The sequence below is a fragment of the Bos taurus genome, chromosome 4 (genome assembly GCF_002263795.3).
Source record: "Bos taurus isolate L1 Dominette 01449 registration number 42190680 breed Hereford chromosome 4, ARS-UCD2.0, whole genome shotgun sequence".
Classification (NCBI taxonomy): Eukaryota; Metazoa; Chordata; class Mammalia; order Artiodactyla; family Bovidae; genus Bos; species Bos taurus.
In genome coordinates this window covers 59,449,731-59,471,813 of record NC_037331.1, presented here as the reverse complement: position 1 = coordinate 59,471,813, position 22,083 = coordinate 59,449,731, and positions in this window count along the sequence as shown.

Here is a 22,083-nt window from a genome sequence, read left to right as displayed (position 1 = left end):
ATCTCTCCATTTTCATTTCTAATTTTATTGATTTGATTTTTCTCCCTTTGTTTCTTGATGAGTCTGGCTAATGGTTTGTCAATGTTATTTATCCTTTCAAAGAACCAGCTTTTGGCTTTGTTGATTTTTGCTATGGTCTCTTTTGTTTCTTTTGCATTTATTCCTGCTCTAATTTTTAAGATTTCTTTCCTTCTACTAACCCCGAGGTTCTTCATTTCTTCCTTTTCTAGTTGCTTTAGGTGTAGAATTAGGTTATTTATTTGACTTTTTTTCTTGTTTCTTGAGGTATGCCTGTATTGCTATGAACTTTCCCCTTAGCACTGCTTTTACAGTGTCCCACAGGTTTTGGGTTGTTGTGTTTTCATTTTCATTCATATTTTGATTTTTTTTTATTTCTTCTCTGATTTGTTGGTTATTCAATAGCATGTTTGTTCAGCCTCCATATGTTGGAATTTTTAATAGTTTTTCTCCTATAATTGAGATCTAATCTTATTGCATTGTGGTCAGAAAAGATGCTTGGAATTATTTCAATTTTTTTTGAATTTACCAAGGCTAGATTTATGGCCTAGGATGTGATCTATCCTGGAGAAGGTTCCGTGTGTGCTTGAGAAAAAGGTGAAATTCATTGTTTTGGGATGAAATGTCCTATAGATATCAATTAGATCTAACTGGTCTATTGTATCATTTAAAGTTTGTGTTTCCTGGTTAATTTTCTGTTTAGTTGATCTATCCATAGGTGTGAGTGGGGTATTAAAGTCTCCCACTATTGTTGTGTTATTGTTAATTTTCCCTTTCATACTTGTTAGCATTTGTCTTACATATTGTGGTGCTCCTATGTTGGGTGCATATATATTTATAATTGTTATATCTTCTTCTTGGATTGATCCTTTGATCATTATGTAGTGACCTTCTTTGTCTCTTTTCACAGCCTTTGTTTTAAAGTCTTTTTTATCTGATATAAGTATTGCTACTCCTGCTTTCTTTTGGTCTCTATTTGCATGGAATATCTTTTTCCAGCCCTTCACTTTCATTCTGTATGTGTCCCCTATTTTGAGGTGGGTCTCTTGTAGACAACATATATAGGGGTCTTGTTTTTGTATCCATTCAGCCAGTCTCTGTCTTTTGGTTGGGGCAGTCAACCCCTTTATGTTTAAGGTAATTATTGATAAGTATGATCTCATTGCCATTTACTTTATTGTTTTGGGTTCTAGTTTATACACCGTTTTTGTGTTTCCTGTCTAGAGAATATCCTTTAGCATTTGTTGGAGAGCTGGTTTGGTGGTGCTGATTTCTCTCAGCTTTTGCTTGTCTGTAAAGCTTTTGATTTCTCCTTCATATTTGAATGAGATCCTCACTGGGCACAGTAATCTGGGCTGTAGGTTGTTCTCTTTTATCACTTTAAGTACGTCTTGCCATTCCTTCCTGGCCTGAAGAGTTTCTATTGAAAGATCAGCTGTTATCCTTATGGGAATCCCCTTGTGTGTTATTTGTTTGTTTTTTTTTTTTCCCTTGCTGCTTTTAATACTTGTTCTTTGTGTTTGATCTTTGTTAATTTGATTAATATGTGTCTTGGGATGTTTCACCTTGGGTTTATCCTGTTTGGGACTCTCTAGGTTTCTTGGACTTGGGTGATTATTTCCTTCCCCATTTTAGGGAAGTTTTCAACTATTATCTCCTCAAGTATTTTCTCACAGTCTTTCTTTTTGTCTTCTTCTTCTGGGACTCCTATGGTTCGAATGTTGGGGTGTTTAATATTGTCCTGGAGGTCTCTGAGATTGCCCTCATTTTTTAAAATTTGTTTTTCTTTTTTCCTCTCTGATTCATTTATTTCTACCATTCTACCTTCTACTTCACCAATCCTATCTTCTGCCTCCGTTATTCTACTATTTGTTGCCTCTAGAGTGTTTTGGATCTCATTTATTGCATCATTCATTATATACTGACTCTTTTTTAAATTTCTTCTAGGTCTTTGTTAAACCTTTCTTGCATCTTCTCAGTCCTTATCTCTAGGCTCTTTATCTGTGATTCCATTTTGATTTCAAGATTTTGGATCATTTTCACTATCATTACTCAGAATTCTTTATCAGGTACATTCCCTATCTCTTCCTCTTTTGTTTGGTTTGGTGGGCATTTATCCTGTTCCTTTACCTGATGGGTATTCCTCTGTCTCTTCATCTTGTTTATATTGCTGAGTTTGGGGTGGCCTTTCTGTATTCTGGCAGTTTGTGGAGTTCTCTTTATTGTGGAGTTTCCTGTCTGTGGGTGGGGTTGTATGGGTGGCTTGTCAAGGTTTCCTGGTTAGGGAAGCTTGTGTCGGTGTTCTGGTGGGTGGAGCTGGATTTCTTCTCTCTGGAGTGCAATGAAGTGTCCAGTAATGAGTTATGAGATGTCAATGGGTTTGGAGTAACTTTGCGCAGCCTGTATATTGAAGCTAAGGGCTGTGTTCCTGTGTTGCTGGAGAATTTGTGTGGTATGTCTTGCTCTGGAACTTGTTGGCCCTTGGGTGGTGCTTGGTTTCAGTGTAGGTATGGAGGCGTTTGATGAGCTCCTGTCGATTAATGTTCCCTGGAGTCAGGAGTTCGCTGGTGTTCTCAGAATTTGGACTTAAGCCTTCTGCTTCTGGTTTTCAGTCTTATTTTTACAGTAGTCTCAAGACTTCTCCATCTATACAGCACCGTTGATAAAACATTTAGGTTAAAGATGAAAAGTTTCTCCACAGTGAGGGACACCCAGAGAGGTTCACAGAGTTACATGGAGAAGAGAAGAGGGAAGAGGGAGTTAGAGGTGACCCAAATGAGATGAGGTGGAATCAAAAGAGGAGAGAGCAAGCTAGCCAGTAATCACTTCCTTATGTGTGCTCCACTGTCTGGACCGCTCAGAGATGTTCATGGAGTTATACAGAGAAGAGAAGAGGGAGGAAGGAGACAGAGGTGGACAGGAGGATAAAGTGGGGAATCAAAAGGAGAGCGACAGATCCAGCCAGTAATCAGTTCCCTAAGTGTTCTCCACCGTCTGGAACACACAAAGAGATTCACAGAGTTGGGTAGAGAAGAGAAGGGGGAGGGAGAAGATAGAGGAGACTTGTGGAGAAAAAGGAGAGTCCAAAGGGGGAGAGAGCAGTCAAGCCAGTAATCTCACTCCCAAGTAAAAATGGGTACTGAAGATTGGTTTCTTAAAGGTACAAAATTGATAACAAATACCAAAAAGCAAAGATTAAAAATCTAGAGTAGAGGTTGGATTTTAAAAAACACAATATTAAAGAAAAGAAAAAAAAATTCACAAAAATTATATATATATATATATATATATGAAGTTTGCTTTAAAAAAATAGGGTATTTTTTTCTTTGCAAAGTAATAGTAGGTTATAAAAATGAAAATTAAAGGAGTAATAGAGAACTTAAAAATTTTTTTAAATAAATAAATAAAAGAATGATCGTAAAAGTAGTAAAAATATATCTAGGACTTTCTCTGGTGTTGTTGTGGGCACTGTGGGGTCAGTTCATTTTCAGATAGTTCCTTGGTCCGGCTTATATTTCTCAAGATCTATAGGCCCCTTCCCATGTAGTCGGTACTAACGACAGGGTTTTAATCTATTGCACCTGTCACTTCCAAGGCAGTTCCCTCTGTTTTAGCTTCTTCTGTTTGCTGGTCTCTTCAGTGTCTGATTTCTGCCTTGACACAAAGGGGGCGGTGGTGGACACTTTTTTAAGGCTCACTTGTTCAGTTGCACTGTGGGGAAGGAGGGATGCTGCAAATAAATAACACTGGCATGTGCTCGCAGTGTCTCAGCCACACTGGGCCTGCCCTCACTCACGGCGTGTGTGCCCTCCCTGCCCACACTGCTCAGGCTCTATGTTGCTCTGCTCAGAACCATCTGAGGCCAGACCTGGGCTGCATGCACCTCCCAGTTCTAAGCTGCTCAGGTTCGGGCACTCAGGAAATCCTCAGAGGTGCAGATTCGGTTGGGCCTGTGTTTTGTGCCCTTCCCAGGTCCAAGCAGCTCAGGTGATGAGGTGTTTGGTGAGTGCAGTCACTGTGACTTATCGCCTCCCCTGTCCCTGCTGCTCGGTTTTCTGGGTGTACAACTGGCGCACCTTCTCAGGTGGATGTTGACTGTCCAGAACCCCAAGGTCTTAGTTACCAAAGAAGTCTGCTTGCAGTTTGGTAGATAATGTCTCTCTGGGGCTGCGATTGCCCCCTTCCCACTCTGGCTGCCTGTCACAGGAGGAGGATGGTCTGCAACCGACTAGCTCTGTACAGTCTTTTGTTCTGTGAGTGGGCCTGGTGGTGTCTTAAGTTAGGGCTTTTTACGTGGTAGCTATCCCACATTCTGGTTTGCTAGCCCAAGTTAGTTCCCTCAGATTGCTCTCTGGGCATTCAGGCCTGGTCCCTACTCTAAGCAATGCAGCCCACGCTTCCCTGCCCAGCTCCCGCTTGCTAGTGGTGGGTGCAGGCGTCTGCACTGTTTCTCCACTGGGGGAGTTACCGTTGGGCACATAATCTGTGGGTTTTAATTATTTATTTATTTTTCCTCCCAGTTATGTTGCCCTTTGTGGTTCCAAGGCTCACCACAGACTCAGCAGTGAGAGTGTTTCCTGGTGTTTGGAAACTTCTCTTTTAAAGACTCCCTTCCTGGGATGGAGCTCTGTCCCTACCTCTTTTGTCTCTTTTTTTGTCTTTTATATTTTTTTTTAACTCCTTTTGAAGACAATGGGCTGCTTTTCTGGGTGTCTGATGTCCTCTGCCGGCATTCAGAAGTTGTTTTGTGGAATTTACTCAGCGTTTAAATGTTCTTTCGATGAATTTGTGGGGGAGAAAGTGGTCTCCCTGTCCTATTTCTCTGCCATCTTAGGACCGTCTCCCCAAGGTTAAATAACTTTGAATTGCTCACACATGACTATGATAAACGTGACTATGATAAACTGTTTTAACCTTTAGCTGCTCTGTGTTACTTCTCACACACTAAAGAATAGCCAAACCCAGGTTGGTTTCAGAAAGGACTCCATTTTATTCCTGAAAGAAGCGATCATGTGTGAAATGCTTTTAAACTTAACAATTATGAATATTATCATCTGATGTCAGGCAATACCTATTGTATATGGATTCCCTTTATGATAAAGGTTGACATTTCATGCTAGAACTGAGTACACCTTTTCTTAAAACCAGGCTTTCTCAGGAGTCACTTCTCTGGCTCATTCCAAGAGGAGGCACCTTGAGGCACACTGTGTTCTCTCCCATTTCTATATCACATACAACAGCACTCTTGCTGATTAGAGGTAATTTGACAAACGGAATTCAAAAGAGGATTATTAAAACATCTAGCAGAAATGTAACACCAGAAATTCCAGACACCTACAGAAACAACTTCTTAAAAGCATTCTTTAATAATTTGTATTTGACGTTTTAGATTTTGAGCAGCTCCTGAGTGAGAAGAGAATTGGAACAGAGACAATATGCTTTGTAGGGTTTTGTTTAGTTAGATGCATCTAGATAGCCATGTTAGAGTCTATTCTAGGAGCTTCATGGAAATGAGGAACACTCAGCGGTAGAGACACTGTATGTTAATAGTGATTGCATCATCACCCTTTCCAAGTGTTGAGGTCAGTTTGATTTAAAGAAATAAGTGGGGCTTTTTGTTTATTCTTTTTGCTTTTTGTTCTTTGTGTGAATTATTCTGGTTTCAATAAAGAGAGATCCTTCTCAAGTGTGCTGAACAAAGTAGACTGTTCTCTGAGAGCATCACAGGAGGTCTCAGTTTCACAGGAGGTCTGATGTCATAGTTCTAGATACAAGGCTCCCCATGAACTTTAGTGGCAGGAGCATGGGGACTCAGTTGCACTGCAAAGGACTACATCTTTCCCCTTGTCCATCAGCTGCAGAGCAGAGGGAATCAATAATCTACTGTCCTCTCAGCAGGGACAATAGGTGGGAAATGTTTCCTTGATAATACAGATGTGATATTGTCACAAAATACATTGTTACCAAAAATGTTACTGGGAGCAAAGGAGAAATAAATCCACAGAAGAAGTGTTATGGGGAGACGATGTCAAAGTCATGTTTGCCTGTATTGAACAAGAAGTGACTGCAGATATCCAAGAGCACGTATGTAGAAGTGATTTGTTTGGTTGAATCTGAAGCTCAGGGCAGAGGGCAGAACTCTAGAACTAGTTTTGGTTGTCATTAGCACATAAGTGAGAGTTCAAATCATTAGCTCACATGAGACTACCTGAAAAGAGTTTATGGTGAGAAAGGCAGTTATGCAGAAAAATAATGAGAGGATAAAACCCTGCAGAACATTAATATTTAAGGAACAGGTACAAGAGAAGCAAATATACTCATATAGGAGATGGTAACACAATAGAGGTAAACCTAGAAGAGAATAATATCATGGAAACCAAGGATATGCAATTTTAGAAAGGACTGAGTCTCAATCACTCTCAGATAAGAAAGAAAAGACTAAAAAAACCGAGAATAGAGAATTGATAGATTTGACAAGATGGAGGCCACTGGTTGCCATTTCCAGAGCAATTTTTGTAGAGTTGAAGCAAATGTGTGATGCACAGGAGGTGAAAACCAGCTTTTCATGGTTGAGGGAATATAGGAATGGGAGGCAAGGATGCCAAGGTAGTTGGAGAAGAGGATTCCTCAGATGTAGCTGAAAAACAAAAACCAAAATGAGCACAGGGTTAGAGATAAGGCCTGGGCCAAGAAGAGATCCTTTTTCAGGATAGAAGAAATTTGAGCATGTTTATTAGCTAGAGGTGAGAGACTGGAGGTTGCAAAAGGACTAAAAGTTTGAGGGACTTCCCTGGTGGTCCAGTGAATAAGAATCCACCTGGCAATGCAGGATACACAGATGTGATCCATGGTCCAAAAAGATCCCACATATTGATGAGCAACAAAGCCCATGTGCCACATCTACTGACTCTACACTCTAGAGCCCTAGCACTGCAATGAAGAGTAGCCCCAGCTCACTGCAACTAAAGAAAGCCTGAGGAGAGCAATGAGGTTCAAGAAGGATGGGATGTATGAATGTCTATGGCTGATTCATACTGATTTATGGCAGAAACCAACACAATATTGTAAAGCAATTATCCTCCAACTAAAAATAAATTAATTAAAAAAGAAAAAATACATACAATTATTTTTTAAAAAGTTAAAAAAATTATGGTACTAAAGAAGCCAAGAGAAAAAAAATATGGAAGATTTCACCTTGATAGGCAGTTGCCAGGGACAGCTTGGCAACTCTGTGAGCTGGATACCAGAAGATATTTGTAAACAAGCATAGTGTCTAATTCTTAAGTTGATTTATTAAATCATTGCTATCTGTGCCAAGACTTTCTGTCTCTGATCTCTTATTATAAGTGATGGAATTTCTCTTTCTTTGCCTTTTTCTGGTTTGTAGTAGAATTCAAACACCATTGCTACTGGCACAAGGATATCAGGAACAAGTAAAATTCCCTGATAATTCATTATAAACTATTTTAAGACTATATTTAACCATTTGGAACTGCCTAGTATCTTAGTGGAATTCAAAATATAATGTCATTGACTGACATGTTTTTTCTCCATTTACTTTACAACTTACCCCCAGGAAAAAATACTAATGAGAAAAAATTCTAACATTTCTTTCAACAAAAATATTTAACAAAATACTGTCGAACTCTCCCAACTCCAACCAGAAGATTGAAGTAGCCTATACAACTGGAAAATTCAAGAAAAAGTTTTTGTGATCGGGAACTTTCTGCCATTTATAAGGTTGTAACCATTTCCTTATGACATTGCTGATTCCAGACTTGCTTTTCTATTGCCAATGGAGCTTAGTCACTCATGTCAGCAGGGAAAGAAAACAGAGACAGGGTCTCAGAAAGACATAGCATGGGACATTTATACCGAATGAATTAAGGGAATGTAGCCATGTGCCATCTGCTATAAAATAATTTACAGTCTCAGTACAGATTCCTGATACTGCACCTTAAATTCCTTGATACATGAAGTCAGATATAACAGTTAATTATTTTTTGAAGTGTTTGTCGTTAACAGCCCCACTCAGCTGTGCGTGTTGTGATCAAAGCTCTAAGGATATCTGTAGACTCATAACAGCAAACATCTCTTTCTGTTTAAGCAGAGAAAAAGAACTCTGTAGCTCAAGCTGACATCCCGGTAAGACCCAGAATGTTTCGTATCTGCTTCATTTGGTGCCTCTGACTTGAAAAAATCGGTGACAAATATGGGCATTGTTACCACTGGGAAATTTTATATAGTTCCTCTTTTTAATTCAAGGACTACTCAGAATTACAATTTTAAACTGGGGAAAGATAAAAATCTAAAGTAATATTTGAGAGGGAGCAAAAACTGCTGAGAGTAGGAGAGGCAAATAATAAAGCCATGAAAATATTCAGCAATGTTCTGAAGAGGAGGACAGATTGAAAATAGGTTCGTGAATCAAACAAACAGGTTGGAATCAGGCAGTGATGTTTGAATCTAGGTGTGGGCACTTAGCAGCCCTGTGACACTAGATGAAATACTTGGGTCTATAAACTCCAGTTTGCTCAACTATAAGTGGGTTGCTGTGAGTTTTAAATTAAACATGAAGTGATAAATGTGATGCCCGGCACAGGGGAGATGCTTAATAAATGTCAGTCATCATAATTAAAAAGGGATACCTAAGGGATGTATGAAATGGAAAATGGGTCTGATGAATACACACAGAGTTGTTTGTTAGAAACAAGCAGAGAACTATGGATAGACTGAGGAACTGCAGGTGTCCTCTGAGTGGGGGAAGCTAATCACTTGGGCACATGCTCACTTCTCTTTTAAAGAAATGCACCTGGTTAGTTTCAGGACAAAGGACAGTGGCTCCACAGGAGAGTTAAAAAAAATGCATATATTCCCAGACTGCTTCACATCCTTGCCCCTTTCCAACTGAAATGTCATTGAACAGGGCTGGCAAGAAGAGATAAGAAAGGCTTCTTCAGCGATGAATGCAAAGAAATAGAGGAAAACAACAGAATGGGAAAGACTAGAGATCTCTTCAAGAAAATTAGAGATACCAAGGGAACATTTCATGCAAAGATGGGCTCGATAAAGGACAGAAATGGTATGGACCTAACAGAAGCAGAAGATATTAAGAAGAGATGGCAAGAATACACAGAAGAACTGTACAAAAAAGATCTTCACGACCAAGATAATCATGATGATGTGATCACTCACCTAGAGCCAGACATCCTGGAATGTGAAGTCAAGTGGGCCTTAGAAAGCATCACTATGAACAAAGCTAGTGGAGGTGATGGCATTCCAGTTGAGCTATTTCAAATCCTGAAAGATGATGCTGTGAAAGTGCTGCACTCAATATGCCAGCAAATTTGGAAAACTCAGCAATGGCCACAGGACTGGAAAAGGTCAGTTTTCATTCCAATCCCAAAGAAAGGCTCAAAGAATGCTCAAACTACCACACAATTTCACTCATCTCACACACTAGTAAAGTAATGCTCAAAATTCTCCAAGCCAGGCTTCAGCAATATGTGAACCGTGAACTTCCTGATGTTCAAGCTGGTTTTAGAAAAGGCAGAGGAACCAGAGATCAAATTGCCAACATCCGCTGGATCATGGAAAAAGCAAGAGAGTTCCAGAAAAACAACTATTTCTGCTTTATTTACTATGCCAAAGTCTTTGACTGTGTGGATCACAATAAACTGTGGAAAATTCTGAAAAAGATGGGAATACCAGACCACCTGACTTGCCTCTTGAGAAACCTGTATGCAGGTCAGGAAGCAACAGTTTGAACTGAACATGGAACAACAGACTGTTTCCAAATCGGAAAAGGAGTACATCAAGGCTGTATATTGTCACCCTGCTTATTTAACTTATATGCAGAGTACATCATGAGAAACTCTGGGCTGGAAGAAACACAAGTTGGAATCAAGATTGCCGGGAGAAATATCAATAACCTCAGATATGCAGATGACACCACCCTTATGGCAGAAAGTGAAGAAGAACTAAATAGCCTCTTGATGAAAGTGAAAGAGGAGAGTGAAAAAGTCGGCTTAAAGCTCAACATTCAAAAAACTAAGATCATGGTATCTGGTCCCATCACTTCATGGCAAATAGATGGGGAAACAGTGGAAACAGTGTCAGACTTTATTTTTTTGGGCTCCAAAATCACAGCAGATGGTGATTGCAGACATGAAATTAAAAGATGCTTACTCCTTGGAAGGAAAGTTATGACCAATCTAGATAGCATATTCAAAAGCAGAGATTACTTTGCCAACAAAGGTCCTTCTAGTCAAGGCTATGGTTTTTCCTTTGGTCATATATGGATGTGAGAGTTGGACTGTGAGAAGGCTGAGCGCCGAAGAATTGATGCTTTTGAACTGTGGTGTTATAAAAGACTCTTGAGAGTCCCTTGGACTGCAAGGAAATACAACCAGTCCACTCTGAAGGAGATCAGCCCTGGGATTTCTTTGGAAGGAATGATGCTAAAGCTGAAACTCCAATACTTTGGCCACCTCATGAGAAGAGTTGACTCATTGGAAAAGACTCTGATGCTGGGAGGGATTGGGGGCAGGAGGAGAAGGAGACAACAGAGGATGAGATGGCTGTATGGCATCACTGACTCGATGGACGTGAATTTGAGTGAACTCCGGGAGTTGGTGATGGACAGGGAGGCCTGGAGTGCTGCGATTCATGGGGTCGCAAAGAGTCAGACACCACTGAGCGACTGAACTGAACTGAACTGAAGATCCTGAAATCTGTTCATTCAAAGTGATCCTCAGAGGGTCTGATTACTTAGTCCAGAAACTACTGGGTTAGGAAATGAAGCTGAGAAGGAAAAGATAGATTAGAAAATCTCTATATGGCAATGATATTAAAAAAAAAAAATATCTGGGGGCTTTGAAGCCCTCTGAAATCTGACATGCAGATCCTTTAAAAAGTGCAGCCTGTACCTCATAAAAATTTGCATACATTTCAAAGTGTTCACTTACATCTGAAGCTCAGCCATACCAGGCTAAAGAAAACCCACTGTAATAATTATTTATGGAAACAGAACTCTATGGCACAGATAACAACTAGTCAAATAAAAGAATTCCTTCCATGGATTCCTAGTGGGTTGTTACAGAGACAGCTAGCCTTTCATCAGAAACTTGTGTCCTTATTACAGTGTAAAATTGTTGCTGAGAAATGACTGCATCTGTCTCAGCCTCCCTCACATCTAGGTATGGCCATGCCAGCGGCCTTGCCAATGAAATACGAGCAGAGGTGACATGTGTACCTTGCAGGAAAAGAGGGTGAAGAATGAGGCACACCCTCTCCATAGCCTCTTTTTTCTCACTTACTGGCTGGATGAACACCCCTGGGGTTACCTTGGAGACCACTGCTGAAAACAGAAGAGGAGTAAATTGGATGGAGGCTGGGTCTTGAAACACTGCTCAAAGGAATGCTGGCAGCTGATCAGCAGCATCCTCTTTTCCCTTACATTAAAGATAGATACATTTATGTATTCAGCCACAGAGATTTCAGGGTTTCTTGTTTTAAAAGCTGCCCATGTCATCTTAACTAACCATTGTCAGTTTTCGGAACTGTGTACAGGATTGAGCCCCAGACCACTCCAGGGGAAATAAGTAGCAAGTGTATAGCCTTCTGGTATAGGTCAAGAGGTTCAATTTCCCCTGCTGTGGGCAGTAAATTTCATAGATGTTGTACTGGGAAGTAGAGCAGTGAACGAAGACGATTTTACTCTCTAGGGCAATGGTAGAACTAGTCAGTTATTTATTTCCCTGGATCCTCTCCTCTAGTACATGCTGTTTTCAGCTTAGTGTGTTTTATCCTGGCAGGAAGGTTAATACCAATCTCAGGTCTAATGTATGTATGTTTGGGGTGAGGGTGGGGACCTTTTCTTGCGTCTATCATCAGCTTACTCTCTGCGTTTTAGGTCTCCCATTTAGAAAATGGCAACGATTCTCTTTCTTTGTTTCCTAGGTATATGTTTTGGGAGTCGAAAGAAAGGTTCAATGCCATTTTTAGCAGAGACTATTAGATGTTCCCCAAGTTCTCATTCTCCTTTTCTTCATGAACACACAGCTGGCTAATTTTCCAGCCTCTTTTGCACCCCATTTGGGATAGCTATGTGTCTGAGCTCATACAATGTGAGTAGAAGTAATACAGGCCACATTTTTTTCTGGCTTTAAAAAATCTTCCATCCTATTTTTGCTTTTTGTCTGGCTGGGAGGGAAATGACCATGATAGCCTTGGAAGCTACACACTGAAGATGGCAAAGCTTCTGTCACTTTAGGTCCCTAAATAACTGTGAAGGCACCCCTGATCTGACCAGCTGCCCAGCAAGAAATAAAATCCTATTGAGTTTGAAGCAATACACATTTTGGCAGCTAGTATTGCTCCAACCAATATAGCTATTAACTAAACTTCGGATCATATACGCCTCCTAAATATCCTTAAGAAGTTCATAAATTAACAAACATATATAAATGTACATATGCATCAAAATCAATGCAGATGGTGACTGCAGCCATGAAATTAAAAGACGCTTACTCCTTGGAAGGAAAGTTATGACCAGCCTAGATAGCATGTTCAAAAGCAGAGGCATTACTTTGCCAACAAAGGTTCGTCTAGTCAAGGCTATGGTTTTTCCTGTGGTCATGTATGGATGTGAAAGTTGGACTGTGAAGAAGGCTGAGCGCTGAAGAATTGATGCTTTTGAACTGTGGTATTGGAGAAGACTCTTGAGAGTCCCTTGGACTGCAAGGAGATCCAACCAGTCCATTCTGAAGGAGATCAGCCCTGGGATTTCTTTGGAAGGAATGATGCTAAAGCTGAAACTTCAGTACTTTGGCCACCTCATGTGAAGGGTTGACTCATTGGAAAAGACTCTGATGCTGGGAGGGATTGGGGGCAGGAGGAGAAGGGGACGACAGAGGATGAGATGGCTGGATGGCATCACTGACTTGATGGACATGAGTCTGAGTGAACTCCGGGAGTTGGTGATGGACAGGGAGGCCTGGCGTGCTGCGATTCATGGGGTCGCAAAGAGTTGGACACGACTCAGAGACTGATCTGATCTGATCTGATCTGATAGGCTTCCCTGGCAGCTCAGTGATAAAGAATTCACCTGCCAATGCAGGAGATGCAGGAGATGCATGTTCGATCTCTGGGTTGAGATGAAGCCCTGGAGGAAGAAATGGCAACCCACTTCAGTATTCTTGCCTGGATAAACCCATAGACAGAGGAGCCTGGTGGGCTACAGTCCACCAGTGGGGTCACAAAGAGTTAGACATGAGTTAGTGACTAAAACAACATATATACAATGTATATATTAGATACATAAGATCTTTATACATGCAATACACACACACATACCCATATATGTAAAAGGAAATCATTGATGATGTTTCAAATGGAATAATGAATATGATGATAAGAACACTGGACAAATACTCTGGGGATCTGATTTGAGTTGCAAGATATTTGACACTGGGGAGATCCCTTACCTAACTTGGATTAGGACCCTGTTAATTAATGGAAAGTAAAGGGGTGGTTTTGAAATAGAAGTGGCTTTCATAGTTTTCTTTTTCATTTTTTATCAGTGATTTGCTTGCTCAAATTAAAATCTGATGGAAATTAACTTCAGAATTTCTCCTTTTGAAATGATGGTAGTGGGTGAAGGGCTGAATTCCACCAGATTAGGGAAGGCTCTGCAGAAGCTTCCTAGGGCCACTCAGAACAGAATTTGGACCATTTTTAGTTAGATGAATTTTTAAAGATTCTTTAGGATAGAACATGCTCTCATCCTCTTGGGAAAACACAACAAGTTTTTCCATTTTGTTCTTCTGTATTTAGTTCACAAATAACACTAAATTCTGCTTCCACTTTCTGTTTTGATTAATAGTAACTTAACTGACTAACCTGATGGGAATCCAGTAATATTTTACCTTCTTTTCTAAGAGACCGGCATTAGAAAACATTGCTCCCAGGAGTCAGACCAAATTGCAATCTAAGATCTGTGTGAATATACTTGTAATTACTTTTTTGATATCCACTTTTAACGATAAAACTATTGTCACTGTCCCTTAGAGCTTGGAGTTGAATTTTATTCCTGACTCTGTGTGTGTGCCTTTGTGCTGTGTGAGTATATGTGCATGTGTGTGTGTATAATGACAAGTATCTATAGAAATGATCAATAAAACCTTTGATGAAGGTCTTCTTTCAGCTCTATAGGGAAATCTATTCATTTGCTAGCATATGGTTTTAAACCTTATTCTAAAGTATTGTTAAACAAAATATTGACTGATTTTATCAGTGAGCATTTCAGCAGAAAACAGATGGGATACTTAAAGGGAATGATAAACAAAGGCCCATATGGGGAGCAAGGCATAGCACAGTAAGTGTGTGTGTGTGTGCACGTGCGCTTAGTCGCTTAGTTGTGTCCGACTCTTTGCGACTCCATGGATTGTAGCCCACCAGGCTCCTCTGTCCATGGAATGCCATTCCCTTCCCTAGGGTATCTTCCCGACCCAGGGATTGAACCTAGGGCTCCTGCATTGCAGGTGGATTTTTACTCTCTGAGCCACCAGGGAAACCCAGCATAGTAAGTACCTGAGAGCTAGTAACAGTTGGAGTGTCATCACTATCTGTTGGAGCCAAAAAGGTGGGATAATTACCAGAACCTGGAGATAGAAAGGTATCTGGAGAAGGCTGTCTGAAAGGAACTGTGACTTGTGGTTGAGGGATATTGCTAACCCACAGCTATGCAGCAGGAAGGGAATAGGGAGAGAAGTAACCCAATTTTCCTCTGCTCCTTCTTTTCCATCTGTAGGGAATTCACAGTAACCGAGTTCAAATGGAAACCAGAGGGCAAATGAGTCTATTTACATAATTCATGCCTGTCAGCCTGTGGGGTCTAGAGTACTGAAGAGAAAGGTAGAGACTTGATTTGAAAGGGCAAACACAATATCCAGCCCACTGACCATGGGTCATGGTTGTGAAATTCAAGAGTATTTGTAAATATTAGAGTAATTAATGCTCATGGTTAAAGAACTAATCATTTATTTGAGGTGCTCTATCATATATGACTATTCTTAATTATAAAAATATAAAAACTCTGATTCTCTGTCGAAGGATCCCCATGTGGCTATTTAAATTTAAGACTAGTTGAAATGAAATAAAGTTATAAATTCAGTTCCTCAGTTTCAGTAGTCGAATTTCAAGTGCTCACTAGCTTCGTGTGGCTGACGGCTGGTGTACTGAACGGTACAGACTGAGGGCATTTCCACCACTGCTGCAAGTTTTGTTAGCTAACACTATTCCAGTTAATTCATTCCTCATTGTCCAGTATCTTTACTCAAAAAGAAAATAAAGTGATTTCTGTAATTATTCATTTTTTTCCTGAACTCTTAGACCCTAAAAGTAGTATTAGTGTCAGATTTTAAAATATCTTATTCTGAATGAGTTAGTTATTTGGGTGCATGCATGCAAAATAAATAAATAAATAAAATAAAACAAAAACCCACCTCAGGCCAACTTAGGGAAAAAGGAATATAGTGGCAGGATCTTTAAGAATCCTAATTTCAATTTACCCAGAAGTGGGATTGCTGGATCATATGGTAGTTTAATGTTTAATTTTTTGAGGAACAGCCACACTATTATTCATCATGGCTACCCCGTGTTGCTAATACTTTCCCAGCAGTAGCATACAAGTGTTCTAATTTCTCCATATTCTTTATAGCATTTATCTTTATCTCCTTTTTTTTTTTGATAATTGCCACCCTAGTAGGTATGAGATTTTATTGTGATTTTTGACTTGCAATTCCCTGATCATTAGTGATATTGAGCACCTTTTCTATACCTGTGACCTTTTAAATGTCTTCTTCGGGAAAATGTCTATTCAAGTTCTTTACCCATTTATTAAGTCAAGTTCTTAGTTTTTATCACTAAGCATGATTATTAAAAAAAAAAAAAATGTTCCAGGGAATTACCTGGGTTCCAGCTGTTATCCTTGAACCCATTTAATTGTAGTAACTACTTCAGGATCTTGGTCAGCACTCTAACACCACTTTCGCCTATTTTCCCAATGGCAAGAGGATCCCTGCTCTGTCAGAGGCAGTCTCAGCTTTCATTTTGGTGAGTTGTTGTTGGATGCCTGTTGTAGAAATTCCTTCCTTGTATAGCAATTTGCTCTTTTCTGTGGTGAAAATCTCTAAACTACTCAAATGTGTGGGGTAGGAACAAAACACATTGTGGGTGGATCATTATGTGTGATCCACATAATGGAAGTAAACTTTTCAAACACAGTTTGACTTTTAAAAGGCAATGAAATTTTTAAGAACTAGGGTGAGATGACCAGCTTTGTATTTAGAAAGTAGGACTGTATTTAATTTGCTCTATGAATTATTCTCTGTTTAGTTAGTTGATCAGCACATCTCAAAGTAAGATTTGCATTCACTCTGCCAGTTCCCTGGAGCTGATACCAATCTGGAGCTACCATAAGTTAAAAGTTTTCTCTTGAGGATTTTTCTCAGATCATTCAGATAGTGTGAACTCAGATTGTAAACGAGGTTGAGGAATGGCTTATGGTTGTGAATTACTAGGGTAAATACATATATTTCTTTCCCTTCCAAGAGATGAGTTTCTTTGGCACAGATGAGTTTCTTTTCTGCTCCATTCTGTGTGGTGGGGTTTATGTCTCACTCACCCTTATACAGTGAGTGCAGCAGGGACCATTTATTGAATTACCCATCTTGAGGTGCCCTGGCCTTTATGTCAGAAAGCCCCTACTTTCTAAGCAGGTGTCAAATAGATGCTCAAGGTCACACAAGTTCAATAAAAATCTTCAGGTCAAAACTCAGCCTTGGTTCTTTTTACTTTTAAGTTACTTTTAAGGCTTGACATCTTTATACTTCTTTGTTATCTCAGTGATGTATTTAAGAATAATTCAAATATTTTATCTGATATTTTGTTTTATTCAAACAGATTATTCAGGATATCTAATCTGTCTTACTGTCAAATGGAGAAGTCCTTCTACCTTTATTTCAAAGGTAAAGAAACATAGATTCAGTGTTACCATGACTTTCCTAAGATCATACAGTTCTTTTGAACAACCGCATATGCACTATTAGATACTAATTTTAAGACAAGACAATCAGATTTTCTGACAATGCCTGGAACCTTGCTTTTACCTCTGTACTTAAAAGATCAATGTCTTAATCAAAGTTGATTTGACTATACAACATAGAACCTATTAATAATATGTTAAGCCAAAAGGAAGATTTGGGTGGTCTTACAGAAATGCTGGGCTGGAAAAAGCACAAGCTGGAATCAAGATTGCCAGGAGAAATATCAATAACTGCAGATATGCAGATGACACCACCCTTATGGCAGAAAGTGAAGAGGAACTAAAGAGCCTCTTGATGAAAGTGAAAGAGGAGAGTGGAAAAGTTGGCTTAAAGCTCAACATTCAGAAAACGAAGATCATGGCATCTGGTCCCATCACTTCATGGGAAATAGATGGGGAAATAGTGGAAACAGTATCAGACTTTATTTTTTTGGGCTCCAAAATCACTGCAGATGGTCACTGCAGCCAAGAAATTAGAAGACGCTTACTCCTTTGAAGGAAAGTTATGACCAACCTAGATAGCATATTGAAAAGCAGAGACATTACTTTGCCAACAAAGGTCCATCTAGTCAAGGCTATGGTTTTTCCAGTGGTCATGTATGGATGTGAGAGTTGGACTGTGAAGAAAGCTGAGCACCAAAGAATTGATACTGTTGAACTGTGGCGTTGGAGAAGACTCTTGAGAGTCTCTTGGACTGCAAGGAAATCCAACAAGTCCATTCTAAAGGAGATCCGTCCTGGGTGTTCTTTGGAAGGACTGATGCTAAAGCTGAAACTCCAATACTTAGGCCACCTCACGTGAAGAGTTGACTCACTGGAAAAGACTCTGATGCTGGGAGGGATTGGGGGCAGGAGGAGAAGGGGATGACAGAGGATGAGGTGGCTGGATGGCATCTCTGACTCGATGGACATGAGTTTGGGTGAACTCTGGGAGTTGGTGATGGACAGGGAGGCCTGGTGTGCTGCGATTCATGGGGTCGCAAAGAGTCAGACACGACTGAGCAACTGAACTGAACTGAACTGAACAGTCCCTGGTGGCTCAGATGGTAAAGAATCCACCTGCAATGCAGGAGACATGGGTTGGATCCTGTGTCAGGAAGATCCCTTGGAGAAGGAAATGGCAAACCACTCCTGTATTCTTGCCTGGAGAATCCCATGCACAGAGGAGCCTGCCAGGCTATGAATTTAAGGCAGTCATTCTTCTGTGTTTTCCACTCAACAGAGTCTCCAGTCTCTACAATTCTCTTGTGCTCACTTTATTCTCTTAATGTTAACTGACCTTTTGTACTTCATTTCACATAAGGTGAAAAATAAACATTCTAATCCCTTTTAAGTTATCTCACAACTAAAATATTCAACAGAGACAGACTGAGGTATCCCAGTTCTAACTTCAAAATGATGATCCAAATGAGATGATATAATTGGCTCAGTGTGGATATTTTCTTCCAGTTAGCTTTGGCTAGAGTGTTATCTTGGGGTATGATAGCAGAATTTCTAAGAGTGAAGTATGGACGTATTATTTAAAAAGAGAAAATGAGGAAATGATAAAATAATATATGTCCATCTTTAGTACTTCTAGGAAAATAAAGAAACAGATAAATGAAATTTTTACTGTGGAATTTTGTAGCATGCCAATAATTTGGGCACCTAAAATAACAGGATATCTTGTTTCCCCTTTTGTTATATAAGACAAAAAAAAACCAAAAACCTTTGTCTTCATACTAACCCTTTGTTCATGTAGTATGCTTGTTAGCATGATATTTATTTCCTTTGCAGGCCAGTCCAAAAGTTACTAAATGTGGTTTAATGCTTTGTTTCAGCCAGTGTGTGCCAGATATAGGATGCAAAAGAATGACCTTTTTGAGCCTGACTCCTTATAGAGGATGGTTGCCAAAAAGAAGTCAGCTTATAGGTAGATTTAATGAATGGGACAATCCATCATGAATAGGACAAGATGGACTTGAAACTGTTACTGATTGTGAGCCTATTTCAGATATTTTATTTAAGTAAGAGTCTGTAGAATCAGTTATGTTCTTGGTTTATTTTATTTCTTCCAATCTGAAATAAACAGTCTTTTGAATACTGGGTAGAGGAAAAAGAAGATAATGTAAATTGTGTGTGTGTGTGTGTATGTGTTTGTGCAGGAAGGGGAATTATTTTAAACAATTAAGGGAAATATCTTCTAAGAATTAGAAAACTAGATTCTCAGGAGATTTGAGAATATATATTTTAAATGTATATGTAAATGTCATGTAAAGAACAAAAAATAAGTTGTATATTTGGAAGCTATTTTGAGATTAAGAACAGTTCTTAGAGAAATACTATGGGAGTTATTGAAAGTCTAAGGTCAATAATATATCTAAAGAAGATCGACGAAGGGTGAAGAAAAACTCAGATGTATCTCTCTTTCTAGTTCCAAAGGGAATGGTAAACGTATTGTAGGGAATTGGAAAAGAAATAATGAAACAACTTAAATTTGATGCAGTTTTTGTTGGGAAAATACTCTGTTTACCCACTAATACCACCCAAGTTTCCAGTAGTTGCTGATTTTGAATTTGTCAATCAAATCAATTGTGGATTCCCTAGGCTTTGAATCACATTGTGATGACCATCAAAATATACAATAAACCCATTTTGCACATTTTGAATTGAGCTACAGAAGGGGTTTTTCCTGAGTAACTTTTTTTTTTTTTGGTGTTTATGTGATGTAACTCTCCTAAGTTTATATTCTGGGAAATACATCTGACTTCCAGGCCCCTCCCCGCTCCCCCCCCCCCACCCCACCTATATCATTTCAGGAGATAATCAACAAGAGTCTTTTTGAGAGTTTATAAACCTTTCTAAGCAATCAGGTACTGTATTATTCACCAGCGTAAATACCATTCTTAACTATGGTAGTGTCTGGCACAATATATGTGCTCAATTATTATTTGTAGGATGAATGGACAAGGTACATGTCCTATTGGTTTCAAAGAGAATAAATGACATGATATACTATCTTAGGTTTTTCATTTAATTTTGCAGGGTATAATCAGGTGAATAAAATAAAAATAAATGATATCAAATTGATTGGTAATTCAGGCTTGGAAATCTAGGAGTTTCTGGGTCATAAAATAATGGTTAAGGTTGAATCTACATAATCTACATTAACTGCTGGTTTGTCCCTGAAAACTTGTCCAGGGCTCACTGACATTAAAGAGAGCAAGAATTATGAACTGCAGCCACCTAGACATATAATTTATCTCTTTTCATATGGCATTTACCTTGAATAGTGATGAGTACATTAAAAATATCATAAATAATGTCATAGAAGCCTCTTTTACTTTGAAATTTTAAAATTGAAAACTTAGGGGAGAAAGGACGCAATAGTGGAATGAATTCAGCTGTGTAATAATATCTTTTGGTAAAATTAAAATAAAATTTTAATTATGAAGGAGACCTCTACACATTTTTTTATATAACTAGAACTGGAGAAAATGTCAACTGATAATTTGGGATATTTTGCTTTTGGTAGTCTGCTAGGTTGAATTGTTAAAATGTGAGAATAATGTCCCATTCTTCTTTGAATTCCTAAGATCTAACATAAAGTCTGGCCTCTCTCCCTCAAAACAGAAGTGGAGTTGATAATAGTCAACACTAAGCTAATCAGATAATCCTGTGAATTTAGTTGAGAACTCACCCATTAAGACCTTTATGGACAACATATGAGTGAAAGCATTTCAGATTTCTTCAGAAATCCACTTCAGACTTCTTCCTTTTCACTAATGAGATGTTACAGTGCAGTGTTGCTTTAAAAACCATTTGAACAGCAAAAAAATGTTACTGAAATTATTATATAAAAATTCTATTTTCTACAGGGGCAAAAGGACAAAGCATTAGGGGACGAGGCTGAAATTTCAGCTTTGAATTGAATGTATCTTGAAACATGAGGCAATACATCTTTGGTTGACTAAGGTAATACATAAGATGAAATACCTTTTACAGAATCCATCTTGAAAAGTATAAGCCAATGACAGCAATCAGTTCTTTTTCAAGAAGTGATAAGGACATAGTTAAAAGCTTTAATGTTGATGAGAAATGGGCTTGCTGGGGCTTTAGGGGACAGAATGTGTTATTTGCAGGAAAAAAGCGTTAAGTTTTCAGGAAAATTTTAAGTGCAATGGGATGTCACTGAAACAAACTATTAGGGAATATTAAATCTCTGGTTAGAGCAATAGGTTCAAATATTATTTCTCTCCGGCTCCTCTTTGCTGTCCCTATAGATTAAGTGCTACTTAGTTTTATAATTACTCGCCTCTCTCTTGCACATGTGCCATTGACCTCTGTATCCAGCTTTGACCTCTCCACCTGAGAGGTGGAGAATCATAGATACACAGTCCTGGTGGACATCTTCACTTGGGTGTCACACACAACCTGAAACTAGTATCACCATTTTCTTCTTTTTCCCCAGCACTACCCAGCAATGGTGACTCTTCTAGTGTTAATGATATCACCATTTATCCAGTTGCTTGAGACAGAAAAACTTTTTTGTGCTTTTGTGAAAAGCAGAAAGTGTTGACATTCCTCTGTGCATACACAGATTCTATTCATAGGAAAGCTCAGGTTGGATTGCAGTTCCCATTTCCCTCCTCAATTTGGAGCATGACATGCATAAAAATAGGGAACAATCCTCAGTCTAGATTTTTCTACTTTTTAACCTACATCTGATCAGTTTTCAACACCTGAATATCCTTGAATCTGCAACTCCTCTATCTCCTTGAATCTGTAACTACTCTGCTTAATTGTCTATTAAACTAAATATTTAATATTGAAAAGTATGTTATGTATGCATGTTTACTGTGTGTAATAATATAGAAAACATCAGTGAACATGCCACCTTCCCAAGAACCAGAACATTATTGGTATTTTGCTCTGTGCTTTTTGATTCTTACTTATTATTTAACTACGGCTAAAGCTGC